Source organism: Miscanthus floridulus, chromosome 15, assembly GCF_019320115.1.
Source record: "Miscanthus floridulus cultivar M001 chromosome 15, ASM1932011v1, whole genome shotgun sequence".
NCBI lineage: Eukaryota > Viridiplantae > Streptophyta > Magnoliopsida > Poales > Poaceae > Miscanthus > Miscanthus floridulus.
Window position 1 is genome coordinate 8,389,573 of NC_089594.1, and position 14,316 is coordinate 8,403,888.

At 48.6% G+C, this 14,316-nt stretch overlaps 1 pseudogene; it reads right to left on the bottom strand.

The window, feature by feature from the left end:
• Positions 1-13,774, bottom strand: part of LOC136506947 (uncharacterized) — a 30,293-nt pseudogene extending 16,519 nt beyond the window's left edge.
• Between the last annotated feature and the right edge of the window lie 542 nt (positions 13,775-14,316).

The following is a 14,316-nucleotide window of genomic DNA, read 5'->3' on the forward strand; positions in this document are numbered from 1 at the left end:
GTGTGCTGTGCTGGTGTGCCTAGAGGCCAGGGATGGCCTTGGCCTACGCGCTCATGGTATAGAGTGCCATGGCCGGAGTAGCAGAGTCAGGCGGCGAGCAGGGGAAAAATCGGGGGCTCACCGTAGGTGCTGTGGAAGAGAGGATGGCGGTGCAGTGTCGAGTTATGGTCATGTAGCTCTGGAAGCAGTGCCGTGCACTGCTGACCTGCGACCGTGATGATGACGACGGCGTCACCCTTGGCTCCGGTGACTTCTGCGGTGCGCGGGGGCTCCGATCCTCCTCTCATGATCTCCTTCTTGGCCCTCTACTCTTGGTGTGGTGAGGCTGCTGGGCCACCAAGCGGTGGTGGAGGCTGAGGGAGAGGCTAGGGCTCTGGGCGTGAGCGGTGTGCGGGCTGGCTTTATAGCCGAGCACCATGCCTCCCATGGCGGATGGCATCGTGCATTGGAGGCGTGTGCATCACATCAAACGGTGGTGCAGGGTTGCGTGGGCGTGGCGCAAGGGGGACAGGGTCATGCCTCAGGCGTGACCCCCTAGCCTGCCCCTACCACTGCTGTCGGGCGCCGGTCGCGTAGGCGGATGAGGCGTGGGTGAGGAAGATGACACTGTAGACGGGGGTGGCTGACATGCGGGGTCTAGCGGGCAACGGCTGCGAGCGAGGCAGACCAGTGCACGGGCGATGCACTGGGCCAGCTCGTGGGCCGCGTACGTGCGTATGACGGTGCAAGGTGGGCGCGGTTGGGCTGGCTGGGCCGCGAAGCCGAGCAGCCTGGGCTGCGAGGCCTTCTTCCTCATTTCCTCTTTCTGTTTTCTTTTTCTTCCTTGATTTGAATTCAAATTTGGTTTGTGTATTTTTGAATTCAAAATGGGTGCACCAAATTCATTGCAGTTGTTAAGCATATCATAACTCAAATGGAAATCCAAATCACATTTTGAATTAACAAAGCATGCAATACTTTATTTGTTAGAATTTAAATAAACACAATTAACTAATAACATGCCATGCTTATGTGTTAACTTGGGTTGGGGTTAGACCTAATGCATCTCTTAGGTGGGGTTTTCTATACATGACACTCATCATCACATGGGAGTTCTAAGAAAATTTTTGTAGTTGGTATTTTTAGTGTATGGATTTTTGGGTTGTTACAGTCCTACCCCCTTAACAGAATCTCGTCCCTGAGATTAAAGCATAATGTACTCTTCAAAAAGGTAAGGATATCGCAGTCAGAGGTCAGACTCTTTCTCCCATGTTGCTTCTCTCTCAGTGTGATTACTCCATTGGATCTTGCACATAGGAATAGTCTTGCTTCGGGTCTCTTTGGTATCTCTACCCAAAATTCTGATAGGATGTTCTTTATACTCAAGTGTATCTTGAAAGTCAAGTGTATCTGTTGGAACTACTTCATCGAGCACTCTCAAACACTTGCGTAGCTGTGAGACATGGAATACGGGATGTACACCCATCAATTCCTCGGGTAGCTCAAGTTCGTAGGCGAGCTTTCCAATCCTCTTGCAAATCTTGTATGGGCCAACAAATCTAGGGGCAAGCTTTCCTTTCACATAGAATCTGACAGTTCCACGTAGCGGGGATACCTTGAGATAGACGAAGTCCCCCACATTGAACTCAAGTTCTTTTCTTCTTTTGTTAGCATAGCTCTTGTATCGACTTTGACCAATTCTCAAGTTCTCCTTCACTTGAGCAACTCCTTCTTCGGCATCTTGAATCTTGGTGGAGTCAAAGAACGATCTTTCTCCCAGTTGGGACCACATCAAAGGTGTCTTACATGGTTTGCCATACAGAGCTTCAAATGGTGACATCTTAATATTGGCTTGGTAGCTGTTGTTGTAAGAGAACTCAGCATAGGGTAGGCATTTCTCCCAATTGGAGCCATAGTTCAGTACACTAGCATGAAGCATGTCTTCTAAGATCTGATTTACTCGTTCTGTCTGTCCATCTGTCTATGGGTGGTAAGCGGTGCTGAAATCAAGTTTGGTTCCAATGGACTTGTGCAGAGCTTCCCAGAATCGGGACACAAATTGAGGACCACGAGCAGATATAATACTAGAGGGAGCTCCATGTAGTCTGAGAATATGCTCAATATATAGATCTGCTAATTTTTTGGCATTGGTCTTGGTCTTCACTGGTACAAAGTGAGCAACTTTGGTCAAGCGATCAACAATCACCTAGATGGAATCATGGCCTTTCTGTGAATGGGGCAATCCAACTATGAAATCCATGGATATGCTCTCCCATTTCCACTCGGGAACATCAAGAGGCTTTAGCAAACCTGTAGGACTTTGATGTTTAGCCTTGACCCTATTACAGGTGTCACATTGTGCCACATGTCTTGCAATGTCTGTCTTCATGCCTTTCCACCAAAAGTGTTTCTTCAATTCTTGATACATTTTTGAACCTCCAGGGTGGATACAGTACTTAGAATCATGAGCTTCTGACAGAATTTCCTCTCGTAGCACTAGGTCAGATGGAACACAGATTCTGTTCTTGAACCAGATGGTTCCTTGTTCATCTTCATGGTGGTTGGTCTTATAGCCTAGTTTCATCAGACCACAGAGATATTCGATTTCTTCACAATCTTTCTGAGCTTGACGGATGCGTTCTGTGAGATCATACTGTATGCGGATCTCATTCAACAAGTCATGCGGTAGTATCTCAAGTTGGAAATCATCAATCTCTTCCTTGAGCTCAGGTGGTACAGATTCAATGATCAAAGTGTGACAGTAGCTCTTGCGACTGAGAGCATCTGCGACTACATTAGCTTTTCCTAGATGATAGTGAATTTCTAGGTCATAGTCCTTGATCAACTCTAGCCAATGGTGTTGCCTCATGTTCAAATCTTCTTGAGTGAAAAAGTACTTCAAGCTCTTATGATCCGTATAGATATTACACTTGTTGCCTATCAAGTAGTGTCTCAAGATCTTCAGGGCATGCACAACTGCTGCTAACTCAAGATCATGAGTAGGGTAACGGTTCTTGTGTTCTTTCAATTGTCGAGACACGTATGCTATCACTCTTCCATCTTGCATCAATACACAACCAAGTCCTTGATGGGATGCATTAGAATAGACTACGAAATTTTTGTCGATATCAGGCAATGCTAGTACAAGAGTTGTGGTAAGCTTCTGTTTCAATTCCTAGAAGCTTTGTTCGCACTCGGGCGTCCATTCAAACTCCTTGGTCTTCTTTAGAAGATTGGTCATTGGACGGGCTATCTTGGAGAAGTTTTCGATGAATCGGCGATAATATCCAGCCAATCCCAAGAAACTTCTGACTTCTATCACATTATGGGGTTGATCCCACTTTTTCACAGCTTCAATCTTGGCTAGGTCAACTGCGACACCTTCAGCTGATAGTACATGGCCTAGGAAGGCAACTTCCTATAGCCAAAACTCACATTTGCTGAACTTTACGTAGAGCTGATGTTGGGCTAATTTCTCGAGCACAGTTCTCATATGATGTTCATGTTCTTCAGTGGTGGGTGAATAGACAAGGATGTCATCAATGAATACCACCATGAACTTATCCAGTTCATCCATGAAAACCTTATTCATCATGTTCATGAAGTAGGCGGGAGCGTTCATGAGTCCAAAGGATACCACAGTGAACTCAAACTGACCATACCTAGTCACAAAAGCTGTCTTCGGGATGTCACTTTCTCGAATCTTCATTTGATGATAGCCAAATCTGAGATCAATCTTGGAGAAATACTTGGCACCTCAAAGCTAATCAAGCAGATCATCAATTCTTGGCAAGGGGTACTTGTTCTTGATGGTGACTGCGTTCAAGTTCCGGTAATCAATGCACATTCTCATTGAGCCATCCTTCTTCTTGACAAACAGAATAGGGGATCCCCAGGGTGAAGCACTGGGTCTGATATATCCCTTCGAGATGAGCTCATCAAGCTGTTTCTTGAGCTCAGCCAGTTCATCAACTGACATGCGATAGGGTCTCTTGGCAATGGGTCTCGTTCCCGGTAACAGATCAATGATGAACTCTACATCATGGTCTGGTGGCATACCCGGTAATTCTTTAGGGAATACATCGGGATAGTCTCTAACTACTAGCACATCATGAACTGTCTTCTCCTCTTTTTGTGATTCTGAACTTGCTTTAAGGGCACATAGGATAGAGGTGGACTTTCCAGACTGGGGTTCACATCTAATGACTTGGCCTGATGGGTGGGTCACTTGGACATATCTAGGTGAACATGATATGATACCTTGGTGAATGGTTAACCAATCCATACCTAAGATGACCTCTAGGTTCGTGGAAGGTAACAGGGTTAGGTTGGCTTTGAAGATAAGACCCTCAATGGTAAGACTCACTCCCTTACAGATGTGGGTGCATTTTAGGTCTCCTAACGGTGAACTGGTGATGATATCCTTTTCACGTGGGGTTACAGGCAGGTCATGCTCTCGTGCAAACTTGGATGATATGTATGAACAAGTTGCTCTAGAGTCAAATAGAACTGATGCAGTATTGCCATTAACTAAAAACATACCGTACACAATGTTAGGGGCACCTTGTGCTTCCTCGGCGTCCAGATGGTTGAGACGTCCACGAGTAGCAGATCCCTTGAACTGAGACTTCTGAGCAACTAAGTTCTGTGGGCACTCAGCGGCTTTGTGACCTGGTTGGCCACAAGCAAAATAGGTGAAGGGCGTACCGCCCGTAGGGGTTGGCACGGGTGCCTTCTAGTTTCCAGTGCCTGGTGTGGAGCGGTTCTATGCTGGGCGTTCATTCGCTGAGCGGGGATGGTTGAAATGGTCCTGAGCATAACGGTCCTGGGTGCAACAATCCTGAGCAGGGCGGCAGTATTTGGCGGTGTAGCCTCCACTACCCCTACTCGATCTAGGGTTGTCATCCCTGTTGTGGCGAGAGCATTTCCTGGATGGTGCATCTCTGTGGAACCTCTTATGATCACAACCACAGAGAGACTCCTCAGGCTTACGCTTCCTCTCCCTGTACTCTTCTCCAGCTTCAGCACGGTCCTTCTCAATCTAGATGCAGCGATCCACCAGAGCACGCAACATGTTACTCTCAATACCGCCAAACTTTAGCTTGATGTGTGGGTTGAGTCCCTTGCGATAATAGTACAGCTTCTCCTTCTTAGAGTTCACAATGTAGGAAGGTGCATAGCGTAGAAGATTGGTGAAACAAGTAGTATACTCAGTCACCCTATCCTTTCCCATCTTGATGTTGTAGAACTCCTCAGCTTTGGCCTCCACAACACCCTTGGGAATGTGATACTCAGTGAATGCTTCGGCGAACTCATCCCACGAGATGTTGGTAGGGTCCTCATGGGAATCACTGAAACTATCCCACCAGGCACGTGCTGCACCTATGAGCTAGTGTGTGGCAGCTCCAACACACTCATCATCGGTGAAAGTAGTGAGGTCAAGCTTCTTCTCCATTTCCTTGAGCCAGTCATTGGCTACAAGTGGGTTAGGGTCTGTACCATCATCGGTAGGTGGCCTTAGCTTTAGGAATCCCTCCAGCTTCCTTTGGAAGTCATTCTGCTGACCTCCCTAGCGACGGTTTGCTCCTTCAACAAGAGCTGCAAGAAGCTAGGTCTGCTGTGCCATCACTTCTGCCAGGTTTGGTGGTGGTGGTGGAGGAATGTTCTCCTTAGGTGGTGGAGTATTCTCCAGGTGGAAGGGTATCCCTCCACGTCCACGGCCATGGCCATGGCCATGGTTGTTGCCACCACGTCCCCCATTGGGTTCAACTGGTTCAGGGGTGGGCACACGTCCATGGTTCATTAGGTGATTAGATCGGCGGCTTGGCATCTGCAACACGGATCATAGAGAGTTTAGTGCTTGTGCCATAAGTGCTTATAGTTCAATATGATTACATGATTTTGACGATTTAAAGAAAAACATTTATGCTATCCAACACTCATTACAAAGAAGCAATAAGATTCATAAAGATGCAATAGGATCTGAAACATTCATTACATGGGTTTTATTACATAGCATCATCTCCAGTAGCTACACTTGAAGACGTGCGAGAATCATTCTACGCATAGTGTCTCATAATACATCTCATAAGGGGTACATCATGGGGTACAACTTACGGAAGCTACTGACATGACTCATGACCACGCAGGGTCATCTACTCTAACTCGTACACCGCAGCTGGGATACGACTGTTCTCGATCTTGATCTCCTTGTCAGACTTGTGAAGTTAGGACACGTACTTTAAGGCCTCGGCGAGCTCCTTAGTAGGCTTGGCTCTAGGTAGGGTAGGACAGGCGTCTAGGTTGAGGCGAGTCAGGGCTAACTCAAACTCCTCTATCCTAGGCTTCGTCTTGCTACGAATCCCCTTGGGTAGCTGATCCCACATACCCTTCATCTCCCTGAGGCGCTTCCTGTTAGACTTCTACCAGGCCTATTGAGTCATCTCACACTTGTCCTATAGGTACTCGTTCTGCCTGAGTGCCTCGATCAGGTGACCCTGGTTACGAATGGCCTTCTTTCTGAACTCTTCTAGATCTTGAGTCATGGTCTTGTTTCAAGACTGGATCTTCAGCATGTCAATCCCCTTGGATCTCTCTATGTCTCCTCTGTGGTTGAACTCGGCCTTCTTGTCGTCCAACTCTCTCTACAACTCCAAGACCTTGCTGTCGAGGTAGCAGTTCCTGTTGCCTAGGTCGGCTTCTTTGTCCTGTAAGTCAGCGACCTCGGCTCTGTGGATGTCCTCATGACGGTTGAGCTCGTCCTGTAGCTTGGCAACTATGTCCAGTAGACTAGCTCACTCCCTACGAGTCTCGCTCCTGGTGCTCCCACAAAAGGACCTGGTACTGACGTATCCTCTGCTCTAGCTGGGTCACGTACCTGTCCTGCTCCAGTAGGTGAATAGCTAAGACACAAAGGCATCTATCCTCCTCGGCAAGGATAACTCTGCCTACTGCGAAACTCTGCTCACTAGGGGTAAGGCTAAGGTCGAGGGCCTAGGGAAGTAGACAGAACTCTGTCATCTTCAGGTGCTCATAGTGGTCCCTCATTACTCTGTGGAGTGCCTTGTGTGAGATAGCCTGTAGTCCCTCCTCGACTGTGTCCTCTATAGTCAACTCGGTGAAAGCTAGGACAGAAGGTAAGGTAGTGCTAGCTGGGAACTCCACTGAGGTGACAATCGGTCCTTCGATTCCTCCTTCCTTAGCTGGCTTCCCGGTGCAAGTGACCTTGACAAGCTCGTCGGGGACACCTAACATGACGAGAACTCGGCAGAGGGTCTGTGCAAAACCCCTGAGCTCACGTAGGTCAAAGGAAAGCTTGGCGTGGTCCAGAGGTAGCGGTCCTAGAGGCGGCCAGTCGACGTTCGTTGCCATCTGCATGTTTTAAGGGGACAGGTGTTAGCATGTCAATAAATAGATAAGCCTTGCATAAAAGTAAATGCAGGGTCGGTATATAACCGAAAGAAGGGTTGTCCACGTCCTATTCTATCGTTCATTTCTGAGAGTTTCGTCCTATGGTCAAGTATGGCTCTGATACCAACTGAAACAACCCCAATTTCCACGAAGGGAAATCCACTAAGTTGAAGTGTAATAAGACCGTGGTAGATCATATTACCCAAATTCCAGATGAATATCACATCCATACAACGATAATATCAGAGTTCAAATAGTGCAGAATTACATAAATTATTACATCGCCGCATTGGCGGAATCAAAAGTAGCATTCATTCAGAATAGCTTGAAGATAAGATCGCCAAACTTGAGCGTAGGCATGAACCCCTCATCCGTCAAACTCCTCGGAGCTAAACTCCTCAGCAGAACCTGTGTGCCAAAAGTTATTAGTACAATTTGTACTAGCCACTCCCAACCCTATGAGCATTGCTTTGTGGAAATTGGATGCAAGTTGGTTATAGTAAAAAGGAACCTATAAGGCTGGGGTTTCCTATGCATTAGCATATCAAGTATATAACAGTAGTTCATCGAGTTTTAACACCATTCCCACACACATTCCATTCCATTCCCTTTTCTAAGCCAGGTTTCGATCCTGGGGTCGACATACCACACCATCATCATACCATAACCATACCATCACTCAGTCGACAGGCCAACTCCCTCTCGGCACTGTCTCAAGGCCCGTAGCCCCTGGCTACGACCGAACACTCTCTTCTAGGGGGAGAAAAGAATGACTCTCTCATTATCTAGTTTAAGCAAAACCTAGGAAAGGTCCATAGCCGACAAGTCAGCACATGTATCGATCGATCAACCATACACTCTGCAGAGGTTTTACATAACCACAAGATCTGCCTTCTTCACTGACCGTCGTCAACTGGGCTAATTCCGGCCGCTTGCTAGCCTAGGATAATGCCACTCTACCATTCAGCCCTAGTACACCCCAAGTCTAATCTGGGGTGGCTGAAACTGTGAGTCATGAGCTTGGTCCACAAGGTCTCCATGAAGTCTCGGAAGGGTGTGGGGGAAATCCTCCACGCCCCGTACCTCCTTACACTGTCCGCTATCAACCTAGCAGTAGTGGCATATCCTACCAAGTAGTCCGGCCGTCCTACACCATATAGGGCGAGTGGTACGTAAGGCTTCCCGGTGAATCTGAGTACTAGTAAGTCCTTAGGGTTGACCAAGCTAGAATGTCTCCATCAGGGTTTCTGTTTACCATGCCACCACAGCACCTCCATCCTAGGCTCCTCCCATCACAGGTTCACACCTAGGACCACCTCATATACCATTTACCCACCATAGGTATCCATTTCCAAGGGTGCCCAGGTAGCACCCCACAGCAAGACTTGCCCCAGGCTCGTCGTATACTCCAACTTGGTCGACACAACCCTCACCCTCCACACACCCAAGTCACACACGCAACACTCTCCCCATAGTCCAGGTATCACCAGTTTCCACCACACACGTAGTATAAGTGTAGTAGAAGTATAAGTAATGAAATATATATAGCAGTAAGCGTGTGTCTAACCTAATAGTAGGGTATGCAGGGGTAAGGTTGTGCCAAGGTAAAGGCCATCAAGTAAGCATACTACCATGCAAGTCCTACCATAATATGACTGTAGCAATAAAGTAAAGCGATAGCAGTTCTATATTAGCCATGCGTAATCGGTGCTATGAGATTGGGTGGGATGTGGCACCTTCAGTGTAGTCGTCTCCGTACTCCTCACGGTACTCATGATCCTCGTCTGTCCGATTCTCCTCCGAGTCTGCAAACGATCGCATTATAGTCGCGTTAGCGACGTCTATAGAATAGCACAAAGAAGCAATGAAAATTCAAAAGAGACAAATGCACTCAAACATGGGTTCATTGCGTAGAGCTTGATTTTAGATGAATTTTGGTCCTAGTTTCATATTTTTCTGAGGTCATATGAATTAGTTATGAATTTCCGAAGTTTAAATCTATTTCTGAAAATGGAAAAAGGCTGGATTAATCCTGGGCTGACACGTGTCATGCTGTGGTTGGTCCATGTGGCTTGCTGACATGTGGGTCCTGCGTGACATCATCATGATGTCCGCATCTGACGTATGGGTCCAGAGTGTCTATGCTACTGACATGTGGGGCCAGGTCAATGGTCAACGTTGACCAGTCGACGGTCAACACGATCGGGTCTCAAACGGGCTTCGGGTTGGGCCAGTCTGGGCTGGGCCAGGCCGAGCACATGGCGTGCTGTGGCGCAGCCACGTCACGGCCATGGGCCTCCACTGGGCCGTGGTCCACGGTTCACGGCCCACGGTTGATAGGTGCGCCGGTCTACGGTGGACCGCGTCTTCTTCTGGTGAGCCGCGTCCACCCCTCTCTTCCTCTGTCTATGGTTCATGTGCACCAGGTTTTCGTGCGGGTGGCTGGCGAGGGGGTGTTCCCCTGTTTTTCCTGCGGCAGTGCTCCTGCCGGCGGCGAGCTCGCTGGTGAGCCCCTGTGGCGGTGTTGGTGTCCTATTGGGGAGGGGAAAGGCTTCCCCAGGCTATGGCGACTACGATGGTGGGGTCTAGGTGGCGGCCGGGGCTCACCAAGGCGCTGGCCACGGCGAACGGTAGCTCGGCAGTGCTCGCCGGTGGCGAGGTCACATTTGCAGGCTCTCTAGTGGCTCGAAAGGGCAGACAGGGGCTTCAGCGGATCCGTGGGTGCACGGAGAAGGCGTCTAGGGCTCAAGGTGGGGCTTCGGCTTCAAGGTGGCCATTAGGCGTGTCCCGGCGGCCATGGCGTTGTAGTGACGATGGTGAGGCATGCGGGTGAACCACGGGGCTCCAGCGGGGTGGTCACAGCGTGCGTGTGAGTTACCCGTGGCTTCAGCGAATAGGATGGGTGAGTCAAGGAGGCGCCAGGCGCTCCTAGTAGTACTAGCCATGGTGGTCGGTGCTCTGACCGGTGGTCGAGTGCTCGGACCGACGGTCTGGTGCTCGGCACGGTGGTCTAGTGCTCAGACCGGTGGTTGGGTGCTCGGACCAATGGTCTAGTGCTCGGCATGGTGGTCTGGTGCTCAGAGGTGGTCTGCACCATGGCGGCGGCGTCGTGAGCGTAGCATGCGTGCTCGGCTATGGCGTCCGGGGAACTTGGAGAGGTCTACAGCATCCGAGGGCTCGGGGATGGTCACGGTCAACATGAGTGTGCTGTGCTGGTTGCCTAGAGGCTAGGGATGGCCTTGGCCTACGCGCTCACGGTATAGAGCGCCATGGCCGGAGTAGCAGAGTCAGGCGGTGAGCAAAGGAAAAATCGGTTGCTCACCGTAGGTGCTGTGGAAGAGAGGATGGCGGTGTAGTGTCAAGTTGCGGCCATGTAGCTCCAGAAGCAGTGCCATGTAGTGCCAACCCACGACCATGATGACGACGACGGCGTCGCCCTTGGCTCTGACGACTTCGGTGGTGCACGAGGGCTTTGATCCTCCTCTCACGAACTCCTTCTCGGCCCTCTACTCTCGGTGTGGTGAGGCTGCTGGGCCACCAAGCAGCGGTGGAGGCTGAGGGAGAGGCTAGGGCTCCGGGCATGAGCGGTGTGTGGGCTGGCTTTATAGCCGAGCGCCATGCCTCCCATGGCGGATGGCATCGTGCGGTGGAGGCATGTGCATCGCATCAAACGGTGGTGCGGGGTTGCGTGGGCGCGGCACAAGGGGGATAGGGTCATGCCCTGGGTGTGACCCCCTGGCTGCCCCTGCCACTGCTGTCAGGCGCCGGTCGCGTAGGCGGTTGAGGCGTGGGTGAGGAAGACGACACTGTAGATGGGGGTGGCTGACATGCGGGGTCTAGCGGGCAGCGGCTGCGAGCGAGGCAGACGGGTGCACGGGCGATGCGCTGGGCCGGCTCATGGGCTGCATACGTGCGCATGCCAGTGCAAGGTGGGCGCAGTTGGGCTGGCTAGGCCGCGAAGCCGAGCAGCCTGGGCTGCGAGTCCTTCTTCCTCATTTCCTCTTTCCGTTTTCTTTTTCTTCTTCCTTGATTTGAATTCAAATTTGGTTTGGGTATTTTTGAATTCAAAATGGGTGCACCAAATTCATTGGATTTGTTAAGCATATCATAACTCAAATGGAAATCAAAATCACATTTTGAATTAACAAAGCATGCAATACTTTATTTGTTAGAATTTAAATAAACACAATTAACTAATAACATGCCATGCTTATGTGTTAACTTGGGTTGGGGTTAGACCTAATGCATCTCTTAGGTGGGGTTTTCTATACATGACACTCATCATCACATGGGAGTTCTAAGAAAAATTTTGTAGTTGGTATTTTTAGTGTATGGATTTTTGGGTTGTTACAGCTTTCCACTCTAGCTGTTGCATTATTTCCATGCTCCATACTGTTGTACACATCACCATCATCTTCATAACCTAGGATGACACAAGGATCTAGAATCTCACCAATCCTTTGAGGAAATGCATTCTCCACCAATCTGTGAAGGTTCAAACCTTTTGTAAACACCTCATCTGTTGGGCACTTCCCTGTCAGCAGTTCTATGTAACACTCGGTTTTAAGGACAAAACCTGATGCACACAATATGTGAGTCTTTAGAAACAAATCTCACATATAGCTACAAATGAGGGGTGATATCAAATAACAATGCTTAATAACATAATGTACATAGTATAAAAGATATAACCTTAGGAACAATCAATGGGTAAACAACTCCGATCTCCGTGTGTAGACTCCACTCCACTAGATCCAAACTGACTGGTTGATCACAAGCCTAACTCCTTTGAAAACTAGCAATCTGAACTTCGTCCTGAGGTGTGGGGGAAATTGCAAGAGTGAGTCCATGTCGAACTCAACAAATATAGTCAGGGGTTTATGAGGCTCAAAAAGCTGACGCTGGTTTACTGCGGTTAGTATTTAAGTAATCTTCAAGTTTAGAATTCATTAACATCAAGGTAGCAATAATCCCATAACACATGATCAATGAACATGAATAATCAATATCTTAAACAATTAACGTAAATGATCATCTTAACAAGTAAAAGTCATTATCCCTTAATGTAAGTGTTCCAAGGTTGTTCGTATCCGTGAGCACGGCTAGTATACCAGTTTGTTAACTCTGCGCAGAGGTGTACACTTTCACTGTGAGTCATGTTTCCCAAATGAGTGGGTTAATTACTCTCAAAACACCGGAAACCATATAAAGCCACCCAAGAGCTCGTCTAACCGGCCAGGGCCGTAGGGTCATCAGATATAGGAACCCCCCATCCAATAATATATAAGGTCGCTTCCATAGCTAGGCTCAATAGGACAGAGGCTGTCCTATACCCAACTCGCAGACCTCTAACCAGCTAGAAAAGGGTTTCCCAAGCAACTAAAGCCAGAGCCATATAGCCCTCATAGCTGTACGTTAAATCCCAGATAATCAGTTACAAGACAAGTCCTTTTGTTGCTAAAAAGTCATCTTGTTTATGTTTATAGCATATTCATTAATCAAGTTTCAAGATCATGATTGTTGCACTAGCAATAGAACTACCCAATGCAAACCTCCCAGGGTGACAAGGCAATTAAGTATTCAAAAGCTAGGAAATCCTACCATAGGTAGCAAGGAAGACACATGCACATGTATTTCTGTGAGCATCATGAATAGGACTATACTTGCCTTGATCAAAGCTCCTGAAGATCCTGCTGGTCTTGCTGGTCGTAGAAGTTCTCTTGATCGCCAACGTAAACCTCACCGTCTGAACTCGATCAACAACACCAAGCAGCAACATACAATCATCTGAGCAATCATACATGATGCAAACAAAGGCTATAATTAGAACAATACACCACCAGCAAGAAAACAGTTCGAAAAGTGTATAAAAACATTCTACTCGTCACTACGATCACATAGACGTGAAATTCACCGAATTTGGATCTAAAACGAGCAAGATATGAATTTTCCAAGTTTTCCTATAAACTATTAATGCATTAAACATGAACTTGAAATTTAAAACTAGAACTGAGCTAACAAGGACACTAACACGTAGATCATGAGATTACGAATCCAATGCAATTTGAACGGATCGAATCGGAGTTAAAATGAGCATTTTATAAGCATTTGAAATCAGTGGCAAAACTATAATTAGATGGAACTTGATTTTGAATCTGTTAAATGAAAAATACATTTTCCAAAAGAGAAAACATATTCCCTGGAATACGCTTTGGACTGCGGGTTCAAAATCCAAAGAGCTTAGGGGCTCTTTAGCAAATTTGCCACCCGAAGGGGGTACGGGCCAATAAGGACCGTCCAATCCAAGATCGACGGTGCAGATTAGATCAAGGATGAAGCGGCGGCGCTCCGAATGGAGAAGAAGGGGGGTCGCGACGGCGGCCATTGCCGGCAGCGGCGATTCTCGCTGGCGGATCTAAACCGGGCCCTACAAGCAGCGGTTCGACACGGGAGTTGCACCAATCGGTCGAGAAACTCGACGCGAACTCACCTGACGCGAAAACGGAGGCCGAGGCAGTTCAAGGAAGCGGCGCGGCTCGACGTGGCGGACGGCGGCGGACTGCACACGATGACAACGCAGGGTGAGCAAAATTTGACCAAGTTAAGGATCTCGGGAGGTTCACGAGGTCAAGGCAAACTTGTTCACAAGCTTATAGGGGCAAAGGAGGAACGGTTGCGGCAAATTGCATTCGGTGGCGGTGAGCTAGGGTTTACGGCGGCGTGGGTGCTCGAAAGCGAGACGGTTGCTTGCGCTAGGGGTTCAGAAGGGCGTGCGGATGCGGTTGCTCTCACTTTTTAAGGCGGCCAAGGCGTGGAGCGCACGCGAGGGCGAGCGGGGGCAGCACGGACTGTACTGACGGAGTCCGGTTCGGCCACGGAGCGAGGAAGACGAAGGCCTGCACGTGGGCCTAGCGCGTCAGAGAGACA